The sequence below is a fragment of the Phascolarctos cinereus genome, unplaced genomic scaffold (assembly GCF_003287225.1).
Source record: "Phascolarctos cinereus isolate Bilbo 61053 unplaced genomic scaffold, phaCin_HiC Scaffold_29;HRSCAF=532, whole genome shotgun sequence".
NCBI classification, from domain to species: Eukaryota; Metazoa; Chordata; class Mammalia; order Diprotodontia; family Phascolarctidae; genus Phascolarctos; species Phascolarctos cinereus.
Genome location: NW_027555624.1, coordinates 32,636 through 55,552, shown reverse-complemented (window position 1 = coordinate 55,552; position 22,917 = coordinate 32,636). Strand labels below are relative to the sequence as shown.

General features: G+C 42.8%; 1 protein-coding gene and 1 pseudogene across 3 annotated transcripts in view; both read left to right on the top strand.

Moving 5' to 3' along the window:
- The window catches only part of LOC110203931 (SUN domain-containing protein 2-like), a 29,574-nt gene that overhangs the window by 2,771 nt on the left and 3,886 nt on the right, over positions 1–22,917 (top strand). For 2 of the 3 annotated variants that reach the window (XR_013484131.1, XR_013484130.1), the window contains exon 2: positions 3,633–3,860. The gene's annotated coding sequence lies outside the window, so the exon portion shown is untranslated. Of the gene's footprint in view, positions 1–3,523; positions 3,861–22,917 lie in introns of those variants that run through there. The other variant, XM_020980319.2, reaches the window with a different exon arrangement.
- On the top strand, positions 12,608–12,923 carry LOC110203933 (dolichyl-diphosphooligosaccharide--protein glycosyltransferase subunit 4-like; annotated as a pseudogene).

Here is a 22,917-nt window from a genome sequence, read left to right as displayed (position 1 = left end):
TGCAAGATGAGTTTTCTTGACTGTAGACCAAGCACTCTGTGAATCATGGCACCCCCTAGCGGCCCTTAGTATTCTTTTAAAAATGAAAGCTAGTGGGGGCAGCTAGGTGGCGCAGTGAATAGAGCACCGCCCTGGATTCAGGAAGACCTGAGTTCAAATCCAGCCTCAGACATATAACACTTACTAGCTGTGTGACACTTAATCCTCATTGCCCAACAAAAAAGAAAAAAAAAGTAAAAATGAAAGCTAGGAAGAATTGCAGGAGCATGAGAAGACTTGGAGGACAGAATGAAGTAAACAGAACCTTGTTTCCCACAGAGGGAATGAATGTGAGTGCTGTGGATGCACCTGGGAGAAGAGTGAGAAAATGTGCCATGTGCTTTTCACAACCAGGGACTCTTTTGGTCTCTTATCTTTTTAAGAAGCACTGGTGTGCTGGGCAGTCACACATCCCTAGAAACCACTCTTTTCTTGTTTTTGCTTTCTAGTAATCTTAGATTTACACTTGTTCAGCCTTTCCCCAACCAATGGGCATTCCTTTCAATTCCACTTTTTTTTTTTGCTTTACCAGAAAAGTAATGCTGTCTATTAGAATTAAAATTCTTACTTTGTCTTTTTGACCTCCTTGGGATCAAAGTACTATCCCAGCATCAATGTGTGTGTGTGTGTGTGTGTGTGTTGTGTGTGTGTGTGTGTATAAACAGCATTCTCCAATTGCTTTTTAGAATGGAGGGACCAGGTCCTGGCTCCACCCTCAGTGTGTCTGTGCTCCCTCTTCCCATCGCCCCTCTGATGGGGATCTTTTCTTCCATCTCTCTTATTTGGGGCCTGGGCAGTTTGCCCACCACAGTAGGACTCTATGCTAGCTGGGGGAGCATGGCCTGGAATTATGTCAATGCCAGTTGAGGTGCCCTCCCTGGCCAGATAAGTTTAATCCAAGCATCATGGTCTGAGCTGAGTGTGCTAACTCACACAGGGAGAGAGAGCCCTGAAGCATGAGGTGAAGCTTCCAGGTTGTTTGGATTGGAATTTCTCTCATTAGTGCTTTTTGTCTCTTAGGGGCAGGCAGTACATCTCTGTCCATTCCCACTGACTCTTCTCTCTTCTGTTCTCCATCCCCTGGGTGACAGGCCAGTTGTTCTTCTTGTCACTTTGATCATGAGGCAATCAAGACAGTGGAGTGGGTACAGAAGAAGAAGATTCAGCTGCTCACATTGGGACTAGGAGGCGATGCCTTGTAAGGAAGCCATCTCCCCTCTTGCAGCCTCAGTTTCCTCTTCTGTAAAATGGAACAAATGATACCTTCACTATTTGGCTCATAAGCTTGTAGGGAAAGGGAGAAGAAGGCCAAAAAGTCTTTCTGTGCTAGGCCCATGAGAGCTTCCCTTGCTATTTATTCCACACCTTGGGGGGTGGGGGTGGAAAATGACACTGAACCTTTTAACCTGGCACCCCAGAATGCCACCTCTTTGAGGCAGAACCATGGCTCAACACCCAACAGGACATTTTATTGCAGCAGAATGGTGCTGGGAAGCCATCACTAATTCTTCAAAGAACACATTTTCAAAATGATGAGTGTGGTGTTTAGGTGTCTCCTTACAGCCAGTGAAATGACTTCCTAAGCTGAAGCTGTCCAAACCTTCTAAAGCCAGATGCTGTTACTCCTCCTGGACCAGGCCAGGCTAGGCTGCCCAGAAATGGTCCTCCCTGATTATGGAGTGCCCATGTTCAGGGCCTAAAGTCAATCTCGTTCAGACAGACAGGGAGGGAGAACTCTGGGAGGCCATGATCCTTTTGCCATTGGAAGCTCAGGTAGAGCCAAACAGAGCCTCTGTTCTAAGGTCTTGGGCCTTCTGGCAGACTTTCTGGGTTGTAGGGCTCACTGTGGACAATATCTAGAAAGAATGAGGCAACCCTGCATTTACCTCAGGTGCCATCATCCTCTAAGGCTCTGGCTTGGTTGCCTGGCTTGGCAGAACTTTGTGCCTCGGAATATTCCAGTAGATGGTACCTAGCAGCCTTCAGGGTTCCAATAACAGAAGGCCAGATGCCATAGAACTGGCTAGAGAGAAAAAAAATAATCTCAGCAATTTAATTTTTATATTTTTTCAGGGAAGCTATCTGGTGGCTGTACATGACCTACACCAGGAAGTCTGTAGTAGTTGCAGGCCACTGAAAATCAGCCTTCTGGCTTCCACGCTGGCAAGCCACAGTACAATAGTAGGCATGCAGTCTCTGCCCTCTCTGAGACCCAAAATGCTTGGGCCAAATAGCAGGAAGAGGCAGTTAGCCTTGCCAGGGCAGTTCTCTGGGCTGAAAATGGGGGCTTGAGAGGTGATTTTGTCTTCTCCAACATGTGACTATGAAACAAGGGTCCTGGTTTTTGCATGTGTGGTAGATAGGTAAGGGCCTCGGCAGGAACTGGAGTGGAGTGTGTTTCATTTTAGGACTCTGGTTTGTTATTGCCTTTTTGGTTCCTTTAGAGTATCCCCTGAAGCCAGGAGGTAATGATGCTGGCTTTAATCATTTCTAATGTAAATCAATTTGCCATAGTAAATGTACTAGGGCAGAAATTCGCTCTTGTCCTTTGGAAAGTCTCTGTGATCCCAAGGTTTACTCTGATATTAGTTGTTAGGGCCACCCTTAATTTTTATAGCATTCATGGTAGACTAAAGCTTTTCATGAAATAAATGCAATATGGCCTGGCTGAAAACCACGCAGACAAAAACTGATCTGGAAGTTTCTTTGCTTCCCTTGTCTCCACTTTCTACCCAGCAGCTATTATTGTCCCACCTCTGAGCAGGGCCTGCTCTTGCTCTGGGCCTTCCCAGGTTAGATGGGAAAGTGAAGTCTGCCTACATGAAGATGTCACCCAATCCATCACTAGGTCCTTCTTCAGCCCTGGCCTCTTTCTAGTCCTTCTCTCCCTTGCTAGCATTTTGGTTGTTTACCTCCATCCGCCATGCACTCCCCTTTCACCCTCACCCTTTAAACATTCTTCATTCACATTGTCTTCCCTTGGTGTCAGCACTGGGCTTGGAGGTGCAAGGTCATTATATGACCCAAATAGCTGTTCTGGGAGAGCTCTGTTGATGACGCTTGAGAAACTGTCAGAATTCAGAATCAGTTGATCATGAGTCCACAGGGCTGGCTCCTGTGCACCTGTTCACTGAGGTCTGAAAAAAGCAACATCAACATGGCATGACAAGATTCTGAACATGGCATTGCTTCAACCATACTGAACATCGCCACTCTGGTCCAGTGTTGGAGAGATGGTCACGTGAGTTCCTAGACATCCCACTAAGTGTTGGATGGGGCATGTGGGTGGGGTGTGGCTCACTTGTGGGAATTAGTGACCAACAAGACCCATCTTCAGAGGCCTCCTGTGAGCTTGGGGGACCAGGAGGGAGCAGGGAGCTGGGGGGAGAGTGCTAGGAGGTGCACTCAGCCCAGCACATAGAAATGTTTGTGCAAAACTGTTTCCTTTTTAACACTGAAACAACAACAACAACAGCAAAAAACAGTTCTCTCTTTAAACTATCTAGCAAAGACTATGTTGGCTTGTTTGATTCCATGTCCTGCAGAGAACTGAACTAAGTGATGTTTTTTGGTTCTGGACTTTCTCCATCCAGCCAAGATTCCTTTTGAAGAAAGCCTTTGCTCTGGCAGCCAACCTCCAAGGCCCCCATGTTCTGGCAGCAGCAGCTGCTTCCCCGCAAGCACTGTGGGAGTGCTTTGAGTCCCAATGGCTGAAGATCCATGAGCAGGCCTCAGGGATAGATGCTGACCATTGCTCTGATTCTGAGTCTTCAGGTGGCTGTGGACACCTCTTGGAGATGATACCAGACTCCAGCAAACAGGTAAGTTTCCAGTCATCACTGCTGTCATTCAGGAGCCCAGAGGGCTTGTCAGCCAACACCACTGAGGTTTTTTGTCCTGCACTTGGCCTGAGCTGCCCAGTGAGCTGTCCTAAGTGCCACAAGAGTGTGAGAAGGTGTCTGTGGGGAGTGTGAACTGGATTGAATGGGACAAGGTCCATTCTTCCTGATTTCTTCATTGTCAAGGTCAACATTGCACCCATCATGCCATGGTGAAAAGAACCATGAAAGGTACCATGGAGAGGGGCATTACCACCTTCTGGAACAGGCTAATGACAGACTGGCTACTAGGCACCCTTTGCAGCTGTCCAATTTGTCATGCCCTTAATACACCAAATTCCTTTTTCTAGAGCTGTGGTTCTGTGGGACTTCTGCTGAGCATAGCAAGGCCTTCACTATTCCCTACACACCCACCCAACATATAATACATAGTCATATACACAACTCTTGGGGGTGAGCAGAGCCTGGCAGGGAGGTTGACTGCCTGACCCTCAAGAGGATGGGGAGTGGAGGGGGCAGCTAGATGCTACAGTAGATAGAGCTCCAGCCTTGGCATCAGGAAGACCTGAGTTCAAATCTGGTCTCAGACATTTGACACTTGCTAGCTGTGTAACCCTGGGCCAGTCACTTAACCCTGACTGCCTCACCAAAAATCCAAAAAAAAGGTGGATAGGGAATGAAACACAAGTTGCTCAGCTGGTGGCTCTCCTCCATATCAGTGAGGGTCCAGTGGGGCAAGATTGATCCATGGAGGTTGGCTCCCACCTTCTGTCTCTTTTCCAGAGGCCTAGTGTCCAAAAGAGATTAACCATAGGGAAGGGAGGAGAAGGTCGGGGAGCTGCTTGCTGGTAGAGGGAGGTGGATGAAGAGGGAAGGAATGTAGGACAGGGGGAGGGGCTAATTGGCATACTTCCCATGGACCCAGAGAGTAAATGCAGGTATACTCAGGGTGACCGTAGTTGCTCAAGATGTGAAGCTCTGCCCTCTGATATGAGACTGTGTTGTTGCCCTGTGGGAAGAGTAGAATGAGTAAGGAAGCCTCAGATCCCTTGGTGGACACCTGACCCTGGAGTCCTTCTGTCCACACTTCCTTCAAAGAACAGTGGCTGAATTAAGCCACAGTGTTATCGCTCAGCTCTCTGGAGTCCCTGCAGCCATTTGTAAAGCAGTGACGTCCCCATTGCCTGTGATCTGGCCTTTGAGAACATCAGCCTGCCTGGGTCACTGGGCAATTGCTGTTAGACCACCCTCCATACGTGAACGTGGAAGGTCTAATTGGACTCCCCAGCTTTATCATAGGCGACTTGCCCCAGGGCCACCCCTCAGCCTGAGAATCTTCATTTAGCCCTTTTGGTCTCTTTTCACAGAGGGCTTCATGGGACACACTAGACAGTGACAAAATGAAAGGTTAAGGTCAACTTTGGAATAGTCGCGAGGAAGGAGTCAAACAGAGGACAGGAAATGGAATAGGCTTGTTTAAAGAAACCCAGTACCCAATGGAAAGAACAGAGCCAGAGACCTGGGTGCAAGTCTTCACTCACATTTACTCTGTGTGAGATCCTGGGCAGCTCATTTCCCTCCGAGGCCTCGGTACCCTCATCTGTTCTCTGAGGTCCACTCCAACTCAGATTGATCCTATTTGCACACTAACACAAGTGTTCTGGCTCCACTGACCCACCCCAGAGAATCTGAGTTGTGGTTTCTCTGATCTAGGTTTGTAGCACTCCTTCCCTCTTCTTCCCTTTGCAAGTCAGTTTTGGGCCTTACCTCTCCAACTCAGAAATCTGCTAGAGCACCCTGCTTTCCTGCTCCTGTAAGGAAAGTGTGGACACAATGAGACTGATGAAAACACCAGTGCTGTACTCTGGGGATTCATGATCTCCTCAGGCTGGGCCCTCTGTCTGCTGGGGAGGATCTGAGTATCTGCAAACTGCTGGGCTCCAGAAATCTTGACCTTTCATCCATACTAGACCTTTCAGAGACTGGGCTCCTCTCCTACCATCCCTCCAAGAAGAGGCATCTGAGAAAGACCCAAGCTCAGTTGGGAGTAGGCATGAGCCACTTTCCCCAGACTGGTGAGGTCATTTCTCAGTCCCTTGAAGAGAGTTCCCAACTCAGTTCTTAAGTCACATTCTTCTCATTGACAGTCTTATCCCTCCCTAGTCTTCCTGCATGTTTGTGCTAGGCACATGGGGGCACTTCCAGAGAGGAGCTGCAGAGGGGGCCTAGGTTGCTTGAGGTCAGTAAACTCCATACTCATCCTTCACACAAGGGGGTCCAGGATCATTAGGCAGCTCTGTTAGCAAGTGGCCATCTCTCAGCGAGAGCAGAATATGTCAATCTGAAATGCTCCCAGACATGTATGCAATCCAGCCAGAACCCTGTAGGCAAGTGCCAGGCCCCTGAGAGCAGCATCAGCCTTTCAAGGATGCTGATTCAGCCAAAAGCAACCTCCCAAGATACCCACCCCCACTGTCTCTGCTTCCAGAAGCATCTGAGTTTTTGTATTACCTGGCATGCCCGAGGAATCTTCTTTAGCATATGATAAAGACTAGCTGATGTTTTTCCTTGAGGGTGGGCAGAGCTTCCTGGGAAACACAGAGAAGGATACAGGCATTCGACAAAACCCAGAAAACTTGGCAGGTCTCTGGCAATCCCAGAGTACTGCTTCACCTCAAGACTTGCCTGCCCCAACCATGGGCCCTGTGAGATCAAACTAAGAGACACTGGTTCTGGCAACCTGGTCCTCTCAGAGAATAAATGGGCAAATTCTGCTTTCTCCTCACCTTGATGTGGGCAGTGGTGTCCCTTCAGAAGTCCTCCAGGTTGGCTCCCCATCGGCTCACAGGGCCCTACACGAAAGTCAAAATATCTTTGTGGTTCAGGCCTTTCCCACTCCACTCCCACTAGCTCTTTGCCATAGCTCCAGGTCATCCAGCTTGGTGGCCTCCTTCAGCCAAAGGCTAGAGTATTCGGAAGCCAGCGTCTTCAGTCACCTTCTTAGGGCATGAACCCTGGACAGGACAAGCTGTTCGGCCTTGAAAACAAAAAGGAAAACACACAAAGATGAAAAGTCTCTTAGGAGGAGAAACAAGGAACATGGGATATTAGAGACTTCAACATCTATTAAGCACCTACTCTGTGCCAGGCACAGGGCTGACTTCTGGCAACACCAGGATGAAGAAAGAAACCTTTGTACCCACTGGAACTTCTGCCCTGATGGAGAACACAGGAACATTCCAAACTACCTGGTCTTGAACCTGGATGCATATTTCTTCATTTTACATTGATGCTGTGAACACTTTTGCATGCATTTTTGGTCTTCCCCATTAGAAAGTAAGTTCCCTGCCAACAGGAATTGTTTTATTCTTTGTACTCATATGCCCTAGGCTAAGACCTGGCACATAGTAAGTGCTTAATAAATATGTGTGGATTGGAAGAAAGGGTACCAGCTTGGGTGCAGGGGCTTAGAACTGGAAGTGGAAAGGGAAGGCAGACTCAATTCTTAGCATGGGGGCAGCGATTTTGGCAGGGTCACTGAGTGTGGAAGGAGGACTGAGTCCCAGTGAGGCTAAGGCAGGAAAGACAGAGTGGGGCAATTTTACTCTGGAGTCAAAGGAGAGCCCCTGGAGTTGGCTGAGGAGGGAAGTCACCTGGTCTTCCCCATGCTTCATGAAAGTTCCTTTGGAAACAGAGTGAAGAACAGACTGGAGGCAGGGAGGCCACTCAGGAGTCTGCTGCAGTGACCCAGGAGAGCGTGATGAGGGCCTGACCTGGGGTGGCCAGGATTATGAAGGTCGAAATGGCAAATAAGCTAAGAGAGCTCAGGGCAAAAGGCTGGGTCAGTGACCTCTCAAAGAGGTGCAAAGGAGGCCAAGCATGCAGAATTTCCCCCCAACCATACCTTGCTATTTATATACACAGGGGCAGAGCCAAGATAGCAAACAGCCCAGCTCAACTCCTCTCTAACCATCTAGAAAATGTACCAGACTGCATTCTGACCAGAAAACCTAAGAGAAAGTCACTATGAGTCATGTTTCCAGCCCAAGGAAGCATAAGAAGTAAGAGACGGCTATGGACACTGGGTTGGGAGCTGGCCAGGAGCCCAGCATAATGGCAGTCAGGACAGTGGAAAGCTTTTCAGTGCCCAAGGATGGTAAAAGGGCTGGAACTGAACCTCTGGGTAGGAGCAGGTCCCAGGGGACACTATACTAGTGCTGGGAGCAGGAATGGGGCCAGCTGGCATCTCTGGTCCACAGACGTAGGGCAGAGAAGAGTAGTCATGAGTAAGCCAGTGAGCAATGTTACCGTAGCTAAGCACTGACACCGGAATGTTTTACAAACAGAGCTGTGGGGACCGAGTCCCAGAGCACAGCATGGTGCTCAGCACTATCCTTTAGTCCTGCATGTGAGCTTGCAGTGGGATACTTGAGGTAGGAGACCCAGATACAAGGAGAGTCAATAAGCTGAACCTCTGAACCTACAGATTCTCAAAGTGGCCTAACAGGGACTGAGTCCAGTAACATTCCACAGAATCTCAACCATCCACAAGCCAGTAGACCCAAAGCTGGGTCAGGAACTTGCACAGCTCAGACAAGGAGAGCAGTAAACAGATCATACTACTTTGGAAGCACTGAAAACTTGCAGTCTGAACTGAGAAAGCCTAGAGGTGAGCACAGCCCAACATCAACATAAAGTTCATAGTCAAGAAATAGGCTAGAAGAATCAGTGAACAAAAAATGAGCCTGATAGTAAAGAGCTACTGTGCTAACAGGGAAGCTCAAGACAGAAAGAAGACAACGACTTGAAAACATCTTTAAGCAAAGCCTCAAAGAAAAAGTGAATATTGGCCATAAGATGAACAAGAATTCCTAGAACAACTAAAGAACAAGATAAAAATGAGCCCCAAAATGATTTTTTATTAATTTATTTTGATTTATCTACAACCACTACTATAAGCTTTTCAGTTTTTAATTTTTATCCCCCTCTCTCCTCACCTCTCTCCTCAAGACAGCATATAATCTGATATAGGCTGTACATATGCATTCCTATTAAACATATTTTTCACATTAGTCATGTAAGGACCAATTAGAACTGATAGAGGGAACCACAAGAAAGAGAAAAAAAAAAAAAAGAAGGAAAAAAATTGGCAAATAATATGCTACAATCTGCATTCAAACTCCATAGTTCTTTCTTTGGATGTGGATAGCATTTTCCATCATGAGACTTTTGGAGATGTCTTAGACCCTTGCATTGCTGAGAATGGCTAAGTTTCTCAAAGTTAGTCATAGCACAATGTGGCTGTTACTGTGTACAATGTTCTTCTGGTTCTGCTCACTTCACTCAGCATCAGCCCATAGAAGTCTATCCAGGTTTTTCTGAAGTCCACTTGCTCATCATTTCTTATAGCAAAATACTATTCTATTATATTCATATACCACAACTTATTCAGTCATTATCCAATTGATGTGCATCCCCTCAATTTCCAATTATTTGCCACCATAAAAAACAACTGCTAGAAATATTTTTGTACATGTGGGTTCTTTTCCCATTTGTACAATCTCTTTGGGATACAGCACTAGAAGTGTTATTGCTGGGTCAAAGAGTATGCACATTTTGATAGCCTTTTGGGCATAGTTCCAAATTGCTCTCCAAAATGGTTGGATCATTTCACAACTCCATCAACAAAGCATTAGAGTTCCAATTGTCTCACATCTTCTCCAACATTTATCATTTTCCTGTTTTATCATGTTGACTAATCTGATAGATGTGATATGCTACCTCAGAGTTGTTTTGATTTGCATTTCTCTTATCAATAGTGATTTGGAGCATTTTTTCCATGTAACTATAGAGGGCTTTAATTTATTCATCTGAGAACTGCCTGTTCATATCAGGTTTCACCACTTATCACTTGGGGAATGACTTGTATTCTTGTAAATTTGACTTAGTTCTCTCTATATTTTAAAAATTAGGTCCTTATCAAAGACACTGCTTTTAAAAATTCTTTCCCAGTTTCCTGCTTCCCTCCTAATCTTGGTTGTATTGGCTTTGTCTGTGCAAAAAACTTTTCAGTTGAATGTAATGAAATTTATCCATTTTGCAGTTCATAATGTTCTCTATCTCCTGTTTGGTCATGAATTCTTCTGTTCTCCATAAATCTGACAGGTAAACTATTCCTTGCTCTCCCAGTTCGCTTGTAGTATCTTTATACCTAAATTGTGATCCCATTTTGACTTTATTATGGTACATTTTGGTCTAAGACTAGTTTCTGCCATACTCTTTTCCAGTTTTTCCAGCAGTTTTTGTCAAATAGTGAGTTGTTATCCCAGAAGCTGGGATCATTGTGTTTATCAAGTAGTAGATTACTAAAATCATTGCCTACTGTATCCTGCATACCTAACCTATTCCACTGATCCGCCACTTTATATCTTAGCCAGCACCAAGCAGTTTTGATGATTGCTGCTTTATAATGCTATTTAAGATCTGGTATGGCTAAGCTTTCTTCCCCTGCATTTCTTTTCACTACTTTCCTTGATATTCCAGAACTTTTGTTATTCCAACTGAATTTTACTTTCTCTAGCTCTATAAAATATACTAGATAGATAGATAGATAGATAGATAGATAGATAGATAGATAGATGGATAGATATAGATATAGATATAGATATAGATATAGATATAGATATAGATATAGATAATAGATATAGATATAGATATAGTATTTTGATTGGTATGGCACTGAATAACTAAATTAGCTTAGATGGAATTGTCATTTTTATTATATTAGCTTGGCCTACCAGTGAGCAACTGATTTTTTTTCTAATTATTGAGATCTCACTTTATTTGTGTGAAAAGTGTTTTGTAATTATTTTCATATTGTTCCTGGGTTTGTTTTGTTAGGTACACTCCTAAATATTTTATGATGTCTAAAGTAATTTTAAATGGAATTTCTCTTTGTATGTCTTGCTATTGGTCTTTGTTGGTAATATATAGAAATGCTGATGATTTATGTGGTCCAAAAATAATTTTAAAAAACAATTAAGAGTGGAAGCAGAACTGAAAAAGAACAGTGAAAGAAAGATTTAATAGAGGTAAAAAAAAGTACTGATGAAAACTACTTAGAAATTAGAATTGAGCAAACAGAAGCTAACAACTCTATGAGACAAGAAGAAAAAATGAAATTAATTCAAAGAATGAAAAAAAGAAAAAAGTGTGTAATATCTCATGTAAAAAACAATGACCTAGAAATGGATTGAGGAGAAATAACTTAAGAGTCATTGGACAATCTAAAAACCAGGAACAACAAAGAGGGCTTCACATAATAGTTTAAGATATTATAAAGAAAAGTAAAATGCCCAGAAGTCTTAGAATCAGAGGGCAAAGTACAACTTGAAAGACTCTACGATCATTTCTTGAAAGAAACTCCAAAATGAAAACTCCTTATGCTCCCAGGTCATAAAGAAAGTCCTGCAAGTGTGGGGGTGGGTGGGTGGCGAGCCAAGATAGGGGAGTAAAAACAGTGACTTACTTGAACTCTCTCCCAAACCCCCAAATACCTCTAAAAATGGCTTTAAAAAATTTGAGAGTGGCAGAACACGCAAAAACACAGACTGAAACAAAGTTCCAGCAGAAGACAATCTAGACGGTTGATGGGAAAGGTCTGTTGTGCCAGGCTGGGAGAGGAGCACAGTTTAGCGTGGCTGCACAGACAAAGATAGAGCCTAGTGAACCTGGAGTAGGCCTCAGAGGACTGAATCATTAGCAGCTGGAGCGGTTTCCAAATTTCTCAACCCACAAAAACCAAAGACAACTTGGAAGGTCATTAGGAAAGGTTCTCAAACCTGGGTGAGAGAGGAAAGCAGTCCAGCCCTAGTACTGGCACAGCCCAAGGCAGCAGCTGCTTCTGGAGCTCTTGGACCACAGATGATGGGGAGATGGAGTGGCTGGTCAGTGGGGGACTCAGGGAACTCTTTGCTGGTGCTGAGGCAGGACTCTCTTGCTTTGCCCATGATTGGATTTGGGTCACAGACCCGAGTGGCAGTCCTGGGCAAGGAGGACAGCTGGCATGGTGGAGCTTGTGGCAGTGGTGAAGAGAGATTCCTCCTCAAATTTCCAAGGCAGAAAAGAGTGCTTGTGGTCACTCACAGACCAGAGCACAGGCCATAAAAGGAGTAAACACCTCTCCTTTGATCATACCACCTTGGAAGACCTGAAAATTTACAGGTCCCTAGAAGTATCTCTTAAAACAGCTACACAAAACCCCTCAAGCTTGGGCCAGTACATCTCCACACTGCAAGCAGACACTTACCTTAACAAAGAGTTTAAAACACAAGTAATTGGGTGGGAACATGCGCACACAGAACAAAAAAGTCAGACTATAGAACCTAACTTTGGTGACAAAAGAAGAACAATATATAGAACCAGAAGAAGACAACATAGTCAAAGGTCCTACATCCAAAGCCTCCAAGAAAAATATGAATCACTCCCAGGCCATGGAAGAGCTCAAAAAGATTTTGAGAAGCAAGTAAAAGAGTAAAGGAAAAAGTGTGAAGAGAAATGAGAGTGATGCAAGAAAATCATGAAAAACAAGTCAACAGCTTGTTAAAGGAGACCTAAAAATATTAAAGAAAATAACACCTGGAAAAATAGCCTAACAAAAGAGGACCAAAAAGCCAATGAGGAGAAGAATGTATTAAAAAGCAGAACTGGCCAAATGGAAAAGGAAGATGAAAAGCTCACTGAAGAAAATAATTTCTTAAAAATTAGAATGGCACAGAGGTGGCAGAGTGAGGGACTAGAGTGGCCATTTGCTCTGCTTGCCACTCCAGGCCAGCCACATTTCCTTTGATGCATGCAGACTTCTTGTAGTTGCAGTCCGGCACTGCAAAGCTGTTCCCTTTCTGCAAGCACTGTGGGAATGCCAAGAAACAAAATGATCATGGAAGTGCAGATGGCCATCTTCACCAACATGCTGGGCATGTTCCTCTTCCTGCTTCTGTCCTCTATGACTACGTGGTGATCAATAACTCCAAGAAGCAGGAGTGAGGTGGCACGGCCCCGCTGCAGATGGCTCTGTGCTCGAGAGGAGCATTTTCATACTTGTCTCTTCTGCTTGCTGAGAGCTGAGGATGCCACAAGCCTGAGCCCAGGCCTTGAGGGATGCAGAAGTGCCTGCCACCAGGATGAAAAGTCAAAAAGGGATTGGGAAGAAGCTCCTCCAAGGTTGAGGGGTTTGGCCCCTATTAAACATCCCCCTCCACTTTTGAGGCTAAAAAAAATAGAATGGTGAAAATGAAAGCTAATGACTTTGTAAGAAATCAAGAAATTATAAAACAAAACCAAAAGAATGAAAAAATAGAAGACAATGTGAAATATCTCACTGAAAAAACAACTGAACTGGAAATCAGGTCCAGAGAGATAATTTTAAAATTATTGGACTACCTGAAACCCCTGATCAAAAAAAGAACCTAGACAACATCTTTCAAGAAATTATCAATGAAAACTGCCCAGATATTCTAGAACCAGAGGTAAAATAGAAATTGAAAGAATCCACCAATCACTTCCTAAAAGAGATCGCCAAAGGAAAACTCCTAGGAATATTGTAGCCAAATTCCAGAATTCCCAGGGCAAGGAGAAAATATTGCAAGCAGCCAGAAAGAAACAGTTCAAGTATTGTTGAAACACAATCAGATAACACAAGATTTAGTAGCTTCTACACTAAGAGCCTGGAGGGTCTGGAATATGACATTCCAGAGTTTGAAGGAGATAGGATTACAAACAAGAATCACCTACCCAGCCAAATTGAGTATAATCCCTCTGGCAAAAATGGATATTCAATGAAATAGAGGACTTGGAAGCATTCTTGATGAAAAGACCAGAGCTGAACAGAAAATTTGAATTTCAAATAAAGACTGAAGAGAAGCATGAAAAGGTTAACAGGAAAGAGACATCATAAGGGATTTATCAAGGTTGAACTGTTTACATTTCTACATGGAAAGATGAAATTGTAACTCATATGACCTTTCTCAGTTTTAGAGTAGCTGGAAGGAATATACATAGACAGAGGGCACAGGGTGAGTTGAATATGAAGGGATGTTATCTAAAAAATAAAATTAAGGTGTGAGAAAGGATTGTAGTGGTAGAAGGAGAAAGGGTGAGGTAAAATGGGGTATTTTATCTCACATAAGAGGACAAGAAAAAGCTTTCACAGTTTGGGGGGAGAGGGGAGTGATGAGAGAGAATGAGTGAGTCTTACTCTCATTTGGGTATGAAATATATCTTACCATATAAGAAAATAGGGGAGAAGGGGATAAAAGAGGGGGAATGATAGAAGGGAACAGATTGGGAGATAGGGTAATCAGAAGCAAACACTTTTGAGGAGGGACAGGTCAAAGAAGAAAATAGAATAATTGGGGGGGATTGAATAGGATCCAAAGAAATAGAGTTAGTTTTTTAAAAACATGGCTATTATGGAGTGTTGCATGACTACATATGTACAACCTGTATGGAGTTGCTTGCCTTCTCAATGAGGGTTGAGGGGAGGAAGGAAGGAAGAAAATTTGGAAACTACAGTTTTAAAAACAAATGTTAAAAATGTTTTTACATGAAGCTTTGAAATAAGATAAACAGGTAATGGGATATGTAAATCTATGCTGCCTACAGGATAAAAATTTAAATTTAAAAAAAAAAAAAAAGAAAAGGAAAAGGATTTACAAAGTATACTCCCTGTAAAGCTTTCTAAGGTAGGTAATACAAACATTGTTGCCTAAATTCTATAGATGGGGACATTGAGCCCCTAGTGATCAGCCATTCTAACCCTATGTATACACCTGGCAATTCAGAGGTGACGATGAGAAGCAGGGACAGTATGGTGCAGGGGCCTGTTCTATGGCTTCCCAGTCCCTGGGTCCTTGAAGGCCAACTTCCTTGTAGAAATAAAAAGTGCAAATAACAATGTTTTAGATTTTCTAATGTTCAGCTTCTGTTGGCCTGCACTCTGTGGGATGAGATCACAGATGAAAACAAGAATGGTTACAGGATCTAATCTCATCACCTCACACTACTTTTGACTTCCTTTCTTATCCATCTCTTTCAATATTCTTTTAACATTCCCATCACTACTTCTGAGTAGGAAAACTAGATCAAAGAAAATTCCATCTCCCTGAGGGGCTAGAGATTTGCCTTGTACCCCTTTCCAAAGAGATCTAGTTTTGTTTGTTTGTTTTAAACTTAGTGGATGAAGTACTGATTAACTTCCATTAGTGCATTAGTGAGATTTGTGAGGCCCTGCCACTCCAAGTTTTTCCCTGTGGCCCTTAACATTATTGGCCACCCCTTCTCCTCGATTCTCTCCTTTCTATAAGTTTTCATGACTCTACTCTCTCCTGGCTTTCCTTCATCCTGTCTGGCCTCTCCCCCGGTCTTTTTAGCTGGATCTTCATCGATGTCACACCCACTAATTCTGGGGGGTCCTGCCAGGCTGTGGGCTCTCTTCTCTTTTTCCTCTTTAACGTTTCATTTGACAATCTCATCAGCTCCCATAGATTAAATTATCATCTCTATAAAGATGACTCTCAAATCTATTAAAGCAGCCCTAACCCCTCTCCTGATTTCCACTCTCTCATCACCAACTGCCTAATGGCATTGTCAAACTGGTTGTCCCATAGATATCTTAAACTCAAAATATCCTAAATTGAACTCATTATCTTCACTCTCCCCTCCGCCCACTCCACTCATTTCTTTTCCTAATTTCCTTATCAATGGGATACCATCTGGTCCTACAAGCTTGCAAGTGAGGTGTCCTCCTTGACTCCTCACTGTCTCTCACTCTCCCTCCCCTCCCCTTTTATTATCAAAGTCTATAATTTCTGCCTTCATATCATCTCTCTTTATACTTTTCCTTCTCTCTTCTGCCACTGCCACCAGCCTGGTCCATACTCTCATTACTTCACAGCTGAACTAGTGCAGGAGCTTGCTAGTTGGTCTCCCTGACTCATCTCTCCCCACTCCAGTCCATCCTCCATTGAAAACTGATCTTCCTGGAGCACAGGAGTGACCAAATCTTCCCCTCCAACATTCCATAAACCCCATGGCTCTCTGTTGTCGCCAAGATCTAATTGAAATTCTTCTGCTTTACATTTAAGGCCCTTTTTAATTTGGCCCCTTTTTACCTCTACAGTTTTCTCACATCTTCCTCCCTTCCATGTATTCCAAGATCTAGTGACACTTGGCTCATTACTGATTCTCACATACTACACTCCATCTCCTGACTCTGGGCATTTGCACTGGCTGTCCTCCATGCCTGGAAAGCTCTCCCTCCTCATCTCTGCCTCCTGAATTTCTTGGCTTCCTTCAGGCCTCAGATAATCTCTTCATTACTTTGTGCAAGAAGCTTTTCATAACCTTCTTTAATTTTTGTGTCTTCCCTCTGAGACTACCAAAATTGTTTCCTGAATATATCTTCTTTATATATAGTGGTGTCCATGTTGTCTTCTCCATTAGACTGTAAGCTCCCTGACCTCAGGGACTGCTTTTTCCCCCGTTCTTTGCATCCCCAGTGTTTAGAGCAGTGTCTGGCACACACTCGGTGCTTAATACATGCTAGGTGATATGACTTGATTTTAGCCAAGTGGACCAGTATCTAAAGTTCTTCCATTAGTGATGAATTCACTAGTACTTAATCAGTACTTCATCCACTGAGTTTAAAACAAACAAACAAACAAAACTAGATCTCTTTGGAAAGGGGTACAAGGCAAATCTCTAGCCCCTCAGGGAGATGGAATTTTCCTGATCTAGTTTTCCTACTCAGAAGTAGTGATGGGAATGTTAAAAGAATATTGAAAGAGATGGATAAGAAAGGAAGTCAAAAGTAGTGTGAGGTGATGAGATTAGATCCTGTAACCATTCTTGTTTTCATCTGTGATCTCATCCCACAGAGTGCAGGCCAACAGAAGCTGAACATTAGAAAATCTAAAACATTGTTATTTGCACTTTTTATTTCTACAAGGAAGTTGGCCTTCAAGGACCCAGGGACTGGGAAGCCATAGAACAGGCCCCTGCACCATACTGTCCCTGCTTCTCATCGTCACCTCTGAATTGCCAGGTGTATACATAGGGTTAGAATGGCTGATCACTAGGGGCTCAATGTCCCCATCTATAGAATTTAGGCAACAATGTTTGTATTACCTACCTTAGAAAGCTTTACAGGGAGTATACTTTGTAAATCCTTTTCCTTTTTCTTTTTTTTTTCTTTTTAAATTTAAATTTTTATCCTGTAGGGCAGCATAGATTTACATATCCCATTACCTGTTTATCTTATTTCAAAGCTTCATGTAAAAACTTATTTTTAACATTTGTTTTTAAAACTGTAGTTTCCAAATTTTCTTCCTTCCTTCCTCCCCTCAACCCTCATTGAGAAGGCAAGCAACTCCATACAGGCTGTACATATGTAGTCATGCAAAACACTTCCGTAATAGCCATGTTTTTTAAAAAACTAACTCTATTTCTTTGGATCCTATTCAATCCCCGCCCAATTATTCTATTTTCTTCTTTGACCCTGTCCCTCCTCAAAAGTGTTTGCTTCTGATTACCCTATCTCCCAATCTGCTCTCCCTTCTATCATTCCCCCCTCTTTTATCCCCTTCTCCCCTATTTTCTTATATGGTGGAAGCCATTCTACTCTGACTAGGGTTAAATTCATTATGACATCCACTGAAGAACAAATTCCAAGTGAAGAGGTTAAGATAGCGCTTCTACTCCCTGGCACCTCAGATTAAAAGGCAACTCATAAGAAAAAGACAGAGAGGAGTGCTCCCCATTACAAATATTGAGCACTGGGGACTTGATGGAGAACTCAGCAGTTTAGACCCCAACACAGACTGTGAGAAACTCAGACCTCATCTCTACTGCTGGATTTGTAACCAAACCATGTATCTAGTTCTTACCTGGCTTTACTGAGTGGAAACAGGACCAATGTTCAGGAACCTTTGCTTTGATTTTTTCACTCTCTTACGGGGAATGACAGAAGGGCCAGGCTCTGAACCCAAGAAATGGAAATATCCATCTGGTGTCCAGGACAGAAATACTCTGTTTAAGAGGTTAATGTCATTGACACACACACACACACACACACACACACACACTTCCCTTTAGTTACATGGGTTACTAAGTCACCCAAATTAACAGAGATTCTGACCAAAACATGGGGAAAAAATGGCTCAGGTGTCACAAAGCACATAAGCATAAAAAAAAAAAGATATGAACCCAGGGAAGAAGGATTGGGGACCTACAGTATCCCTAGCCCTACCTGACTGCCATCCTTCTTTCCTGTTAACAGACAGGACTACTGATCATCCTTCAATAAAACTCATCCTGGGAGCTATTTGTGCAGATGCTGATGGGAATAAACCAGGCAGAGTCATCCATACCCCTTTATTTGACCAAAAGCAGGATTGACTGTCTAGGATTTGGGGTACAGTTTGTGACACAAGAACAGAACCAAAAAATAACTAGAAAATGACTATGTGTCTACTCTAAACAACCAAGTTTATAAAGGCAAGCTCTATTTTCATATCCACCTTCCATTTTAGGGTATTCTACCGCACCCCTTATTCATCCTGCTCTCATAACTGCACTGCAGAATAGGGAAATAGGTGAATTGTTATTTCCAGGGCAAATCCAAGCACAGGGTGGGGAAGTGATGCGACAAATCAAAGTCCTGGCCAGGGCCAGGAGTAGAAATAGAGTTCTAAGTCATCTCGTGATTTCCACCATGGAACTTTGGCTGGTGGAAAAACAGGCTGATGGGAGAAAACGCATGTTGGCAAAGATTAATCAGCTGCCCTGGACCTGATCGATTGCTGATGCTGACTTCCAAGATTGACAGTTAGTTACACTCTTGTTAACTCATTATACCCAGAAAAGACTCCCTTACCATTTGTGGGCTGAAAGCTCTGGAAGCAGTTGCTGCCACTGCCACTCCTGATTCAGGTATTCCCAAGGCCTGTACCTGATATGTAAATATATCTTCAGATATATTTTTACACGTGGGTCCTTTTGCTCTTAATCCTTTTTTTAAGCAAAACATTTTGTTTCTTTTTAGTTTTCAATGTTCAATTCCACAAGATTTTTCTGATTACCCCTTCCCCTAATCTGTCCTCCCTACTATCACTCTTATCCTCTTCCCCTTCTCTTTTCCTGTAGAGTAAGACAGATTTCTATACGCCTTTGCCTGTGTATCTTACTTCTCAATTACATGTAAAAGCAAATTTTAACATTTGTTTTAAAACTTTAAGTTCTAAATTCTCTCCCTCCCTCCCCATCTACCTTCATTGAGAAAGCAAACAATTTAATACAGGTTGTACGTGTGTAGTCATGTAAAACACTTTCACAATAGTCACATTGTGAAAGACTAACATTATTTCCCTCCATTCTGACCTTCCCCATGTTAATTCTGTTCTCTCTTTTGACCCTGTCCCTCTTCAAAAGTATTTTGCTTCTAACCACTCTCTTCTACAATCTCCCCTCCCTTTCTTATTCTCCCCTGCCCCAGCTACTTTCCTGCTATAGGATAAGATAGATTTCCATACCCAATTGAGTATGTACAGTATTCTCTCCTTAAGCTAAATCCGATGAGAGGAAGGTTCACTCCTTCTCTCTCATCTCCCCCCTCTTCCCCTCCACTTAAACAGCTTTTTCTTGCCTCTTTTATGGGAGATAATTTACCCCATCCTAACTCTCCATTTTTCCTTCTCCCAGTACATTCTGCTCTCACCCCTTAATGTTATATTTTAGATATCTTCCCTTCATATTCAACTCACCCCGTGCTCTCTCTCTCTATTCCCTCCAACTACCCTGATCATAAACAAGGTCTCATGAGTTACAAATATAATCCTTCCATGTAGGAATGTAAACAGTTCCACTTTAATAAGTCTCTTAAGATTTTTCATTCCTGTTTACCTTTTCATGCTTCTCTTCAGCCTTGTATTTGAAAATCATTTTTTTTCTGTTTAACTCTGGTTTTTTACTCAAGAGTGCATTAAATTCATCTATTTCATTGAATGTGAATTTTTCTCCTCATTGATTACACTCAGTTTTGCTAGGTAGGTGATTCTTGTTTTTCTTTTTCCCTCCTTTTTAAAAATTATTGATTTATTTTTAGTTTTCACATTCACTTCCATATGCTTTTGAGTTTCAAATATTCTCCCCCTTCCTCCCTGCCTCTCTTCCCTAGATGGCATGAAATCTGATATAGGCTTTACATATACAATCCTATTACATATTTTCACATTAGTCATGTTGTAAAGAAGAATTAGAACCAATAGGAGGAACCAAAGAAAGAAGAAACAAAACAAAATAGTATGCTTTGATCTGTGTTCCAACTCCATAGTTCTTTCTCTGGATATGGATAACATTTTCCATCATGACACTTTTGTAGATGTCGTCATTTCTTATACTTCTTCCCATTACATTCATATACCACAACTTGTTCGACTATTACCCAATTTATGGGCATCCTCTCACATCACACATTATGAGATGACTGACTTTGATAGACTTCGGCTTTTCACAGCAATGTAAGAATCTAAGACAACTGCAATAGATTCACGAATAGGGGTTAGTCAAAAGCAAACAATTTTGAGGAGGGACAGGGTGAAAGGAGAGAATGGAGTAAATGGGGGGGCAGGATAGTATGGAGAGAAATAGTCAGCCTTTCACCACATGAATATTATGGAAGGGTTTTACATGAATACAGCAGTATAAATTATATTGAATTACTTCCCTTCTCAATGAGAGTAGGTGGGGATTAAGGAAGTGAAAAAATTTGGAACTCAAAATTTTAAAAAGGAAAATTGTTTTTACATGTAACTGAGAAAGAAGACACACAGGCAATGGGGTGTAGTAATCTATCTTACCTTACAGGAAAATAGAAGGGGAAGGGGATAAGAGAAGGGGTGTGATAGAAGGGAAGGCAGACTGGGAGAAGGAGTAATCAGAAGCAAAACACTTTTGAGGGGGGACAAGGTGAAAGGAGAGAGAAAATAGAATAAATAAGGGTAAGGGCATAGGATGGAGGGAAATACAGTCAGCAACAGTAAGTGTGAAGAAAAATTAAAGCACCTTTCTCTGATAAAGATCTAATTTCTCTAACATGTAGAAAAGTGTCAAATTTATAAAAAAAAATAAGAGCCATTCCAAAATTGATACATGATCAAAAGATATAATCAATTTTTAGATTAAATGATTAAAGCTATCTATAGCCATATTTTAAAAAATTACCTCACTGTTGATTGGAGAAATGCAAGTCAAAATAATTCTGAGGCCCTATCTCATACCTATAAGATTAGATAATAGGACAGAAAAGGTAAGGAAAAAGGAGACATTAACATACTGTTGTTAGAGTTGTGAATTGATTAAATTATTGTATAGAGTGATTTGTAACTATGACAAAAGAGCTATGAAACCATGCTTAGAATATACCATATTTGACATAGCAATACCACTCCTAGATCGGTATGATCAAAGAGATAGAAAAGAAAAAGGAAAATGACCTATATGTACAAAAATATTTATAGCAGATCCTTTCTGGGGATTAAAGAATTAGAAGTGGAGGGGATGCACATCAGTTGTGGAGTGGCTACATAAGTTGTGGTAGGTAATTATGTTGGAAAACTCTTATACTATAAGAAACAATGAGCAAGATGCTCTCCAAAAAAAGCTAGAAAGACTTAGGTGGGTTGTTACAAAGTGAAATGTACTAAGTACAAAATAATAGCAATATTGTAAGATGATGAACTCTGAATGACTTGGCTCTTCTCAGCAATACAAGGGTTCATGACAGCTCTGAAGGACTTAAGATGAAAAATACTATCCATTCCCAGAGAAACAACTGATGGTGTCTGAAAATAGACAGAAGCAACTTTTTTTTTCACTTTATTTTTCTTGAGGCTTTTTGTCTATGTTTTCTTTCACAACATAGCATTATGGATATGTTTTGTATGACTACAAATATATAATCTATATGGAATTGCTTGCCTTCTCAATGAGGGGGTGGGGATGGGGAAGGAGAAAAGGAAAGACTTTGGAACTCAAAGTTTTCAAAACAAATGTGAAAACATTGAAATAATAATAATAACAAATATTAGTTGGCTTTGACCCTCTGGGCATCTCTGAGGCAAAGAAGGCCCTCCTGACTGTTGGAGGGCCCTTCCCACTCCCTCCCTCAACAGCCAGTTTCAAGGTTCTGGGGACATCCTCACCCTTGGTATAACCTCCAAATCAGCTCCAGTAGGAGCCACAACAGGGGCAGGGTGGGCAGGATGGAAGGGCTGCTGGGTTTAGAGGGAAGAGGGAGCAGCTGCTCCACCCACATGGGAAGGGACACCCCTAGACAACAAGGGGCTTCATTAAATGATCCTGAGCAAGCTAAGGCCCCACTTCTAGGCCAAATGAGAGATGCATGGAATTCTCCAGGCTGCCCAAAGCCAACTCCAAGGGATGAGCTACCCCCAAGGATGGGAGGGTGGACTCTCTGTGAGGCTGCAGAGCTGGGGTGAGGAAGGAAGAAGGTAAGAATGTCTGAGGGGCGGGCATAAGGCCAATCTGCAGCCCTCCAATCTGCTGGTTAAAGTTAAGCCCCTTTGTCCTTCCTTTTTCTGGGGAAGGGGCGGGACTAGAAAGAGAGAAAGGAGTGAAGGAGATGACAATGTCCCTCCCATTCTTAGCCCCATTAAAAACATCAGCAGTGAATGGCTGGAGAACTCCACACTGGAGGCTACCTGGAAGGGCTTTCTCCAGCCCGGGTCTCATTCTTGATGCCACACTCTGAAGAGAAGGAATGCCTTTCCATCTCCCTCTGGAACAAAGTCTGGTTGATTGTCTGAGACGAGGCCCAGAACTCTGCAGTCTGGCACCCCATTGCTGCCCTAGACGAACCTTCCTGATTTGTCACTGCTCCTCCAACATGGCTAATTTTACCTCTTTGTCCTCTTTGCCACCCTGAAAGGTAGAAGGTAGAACCTTAGAGTTGCCTTCATGGGCA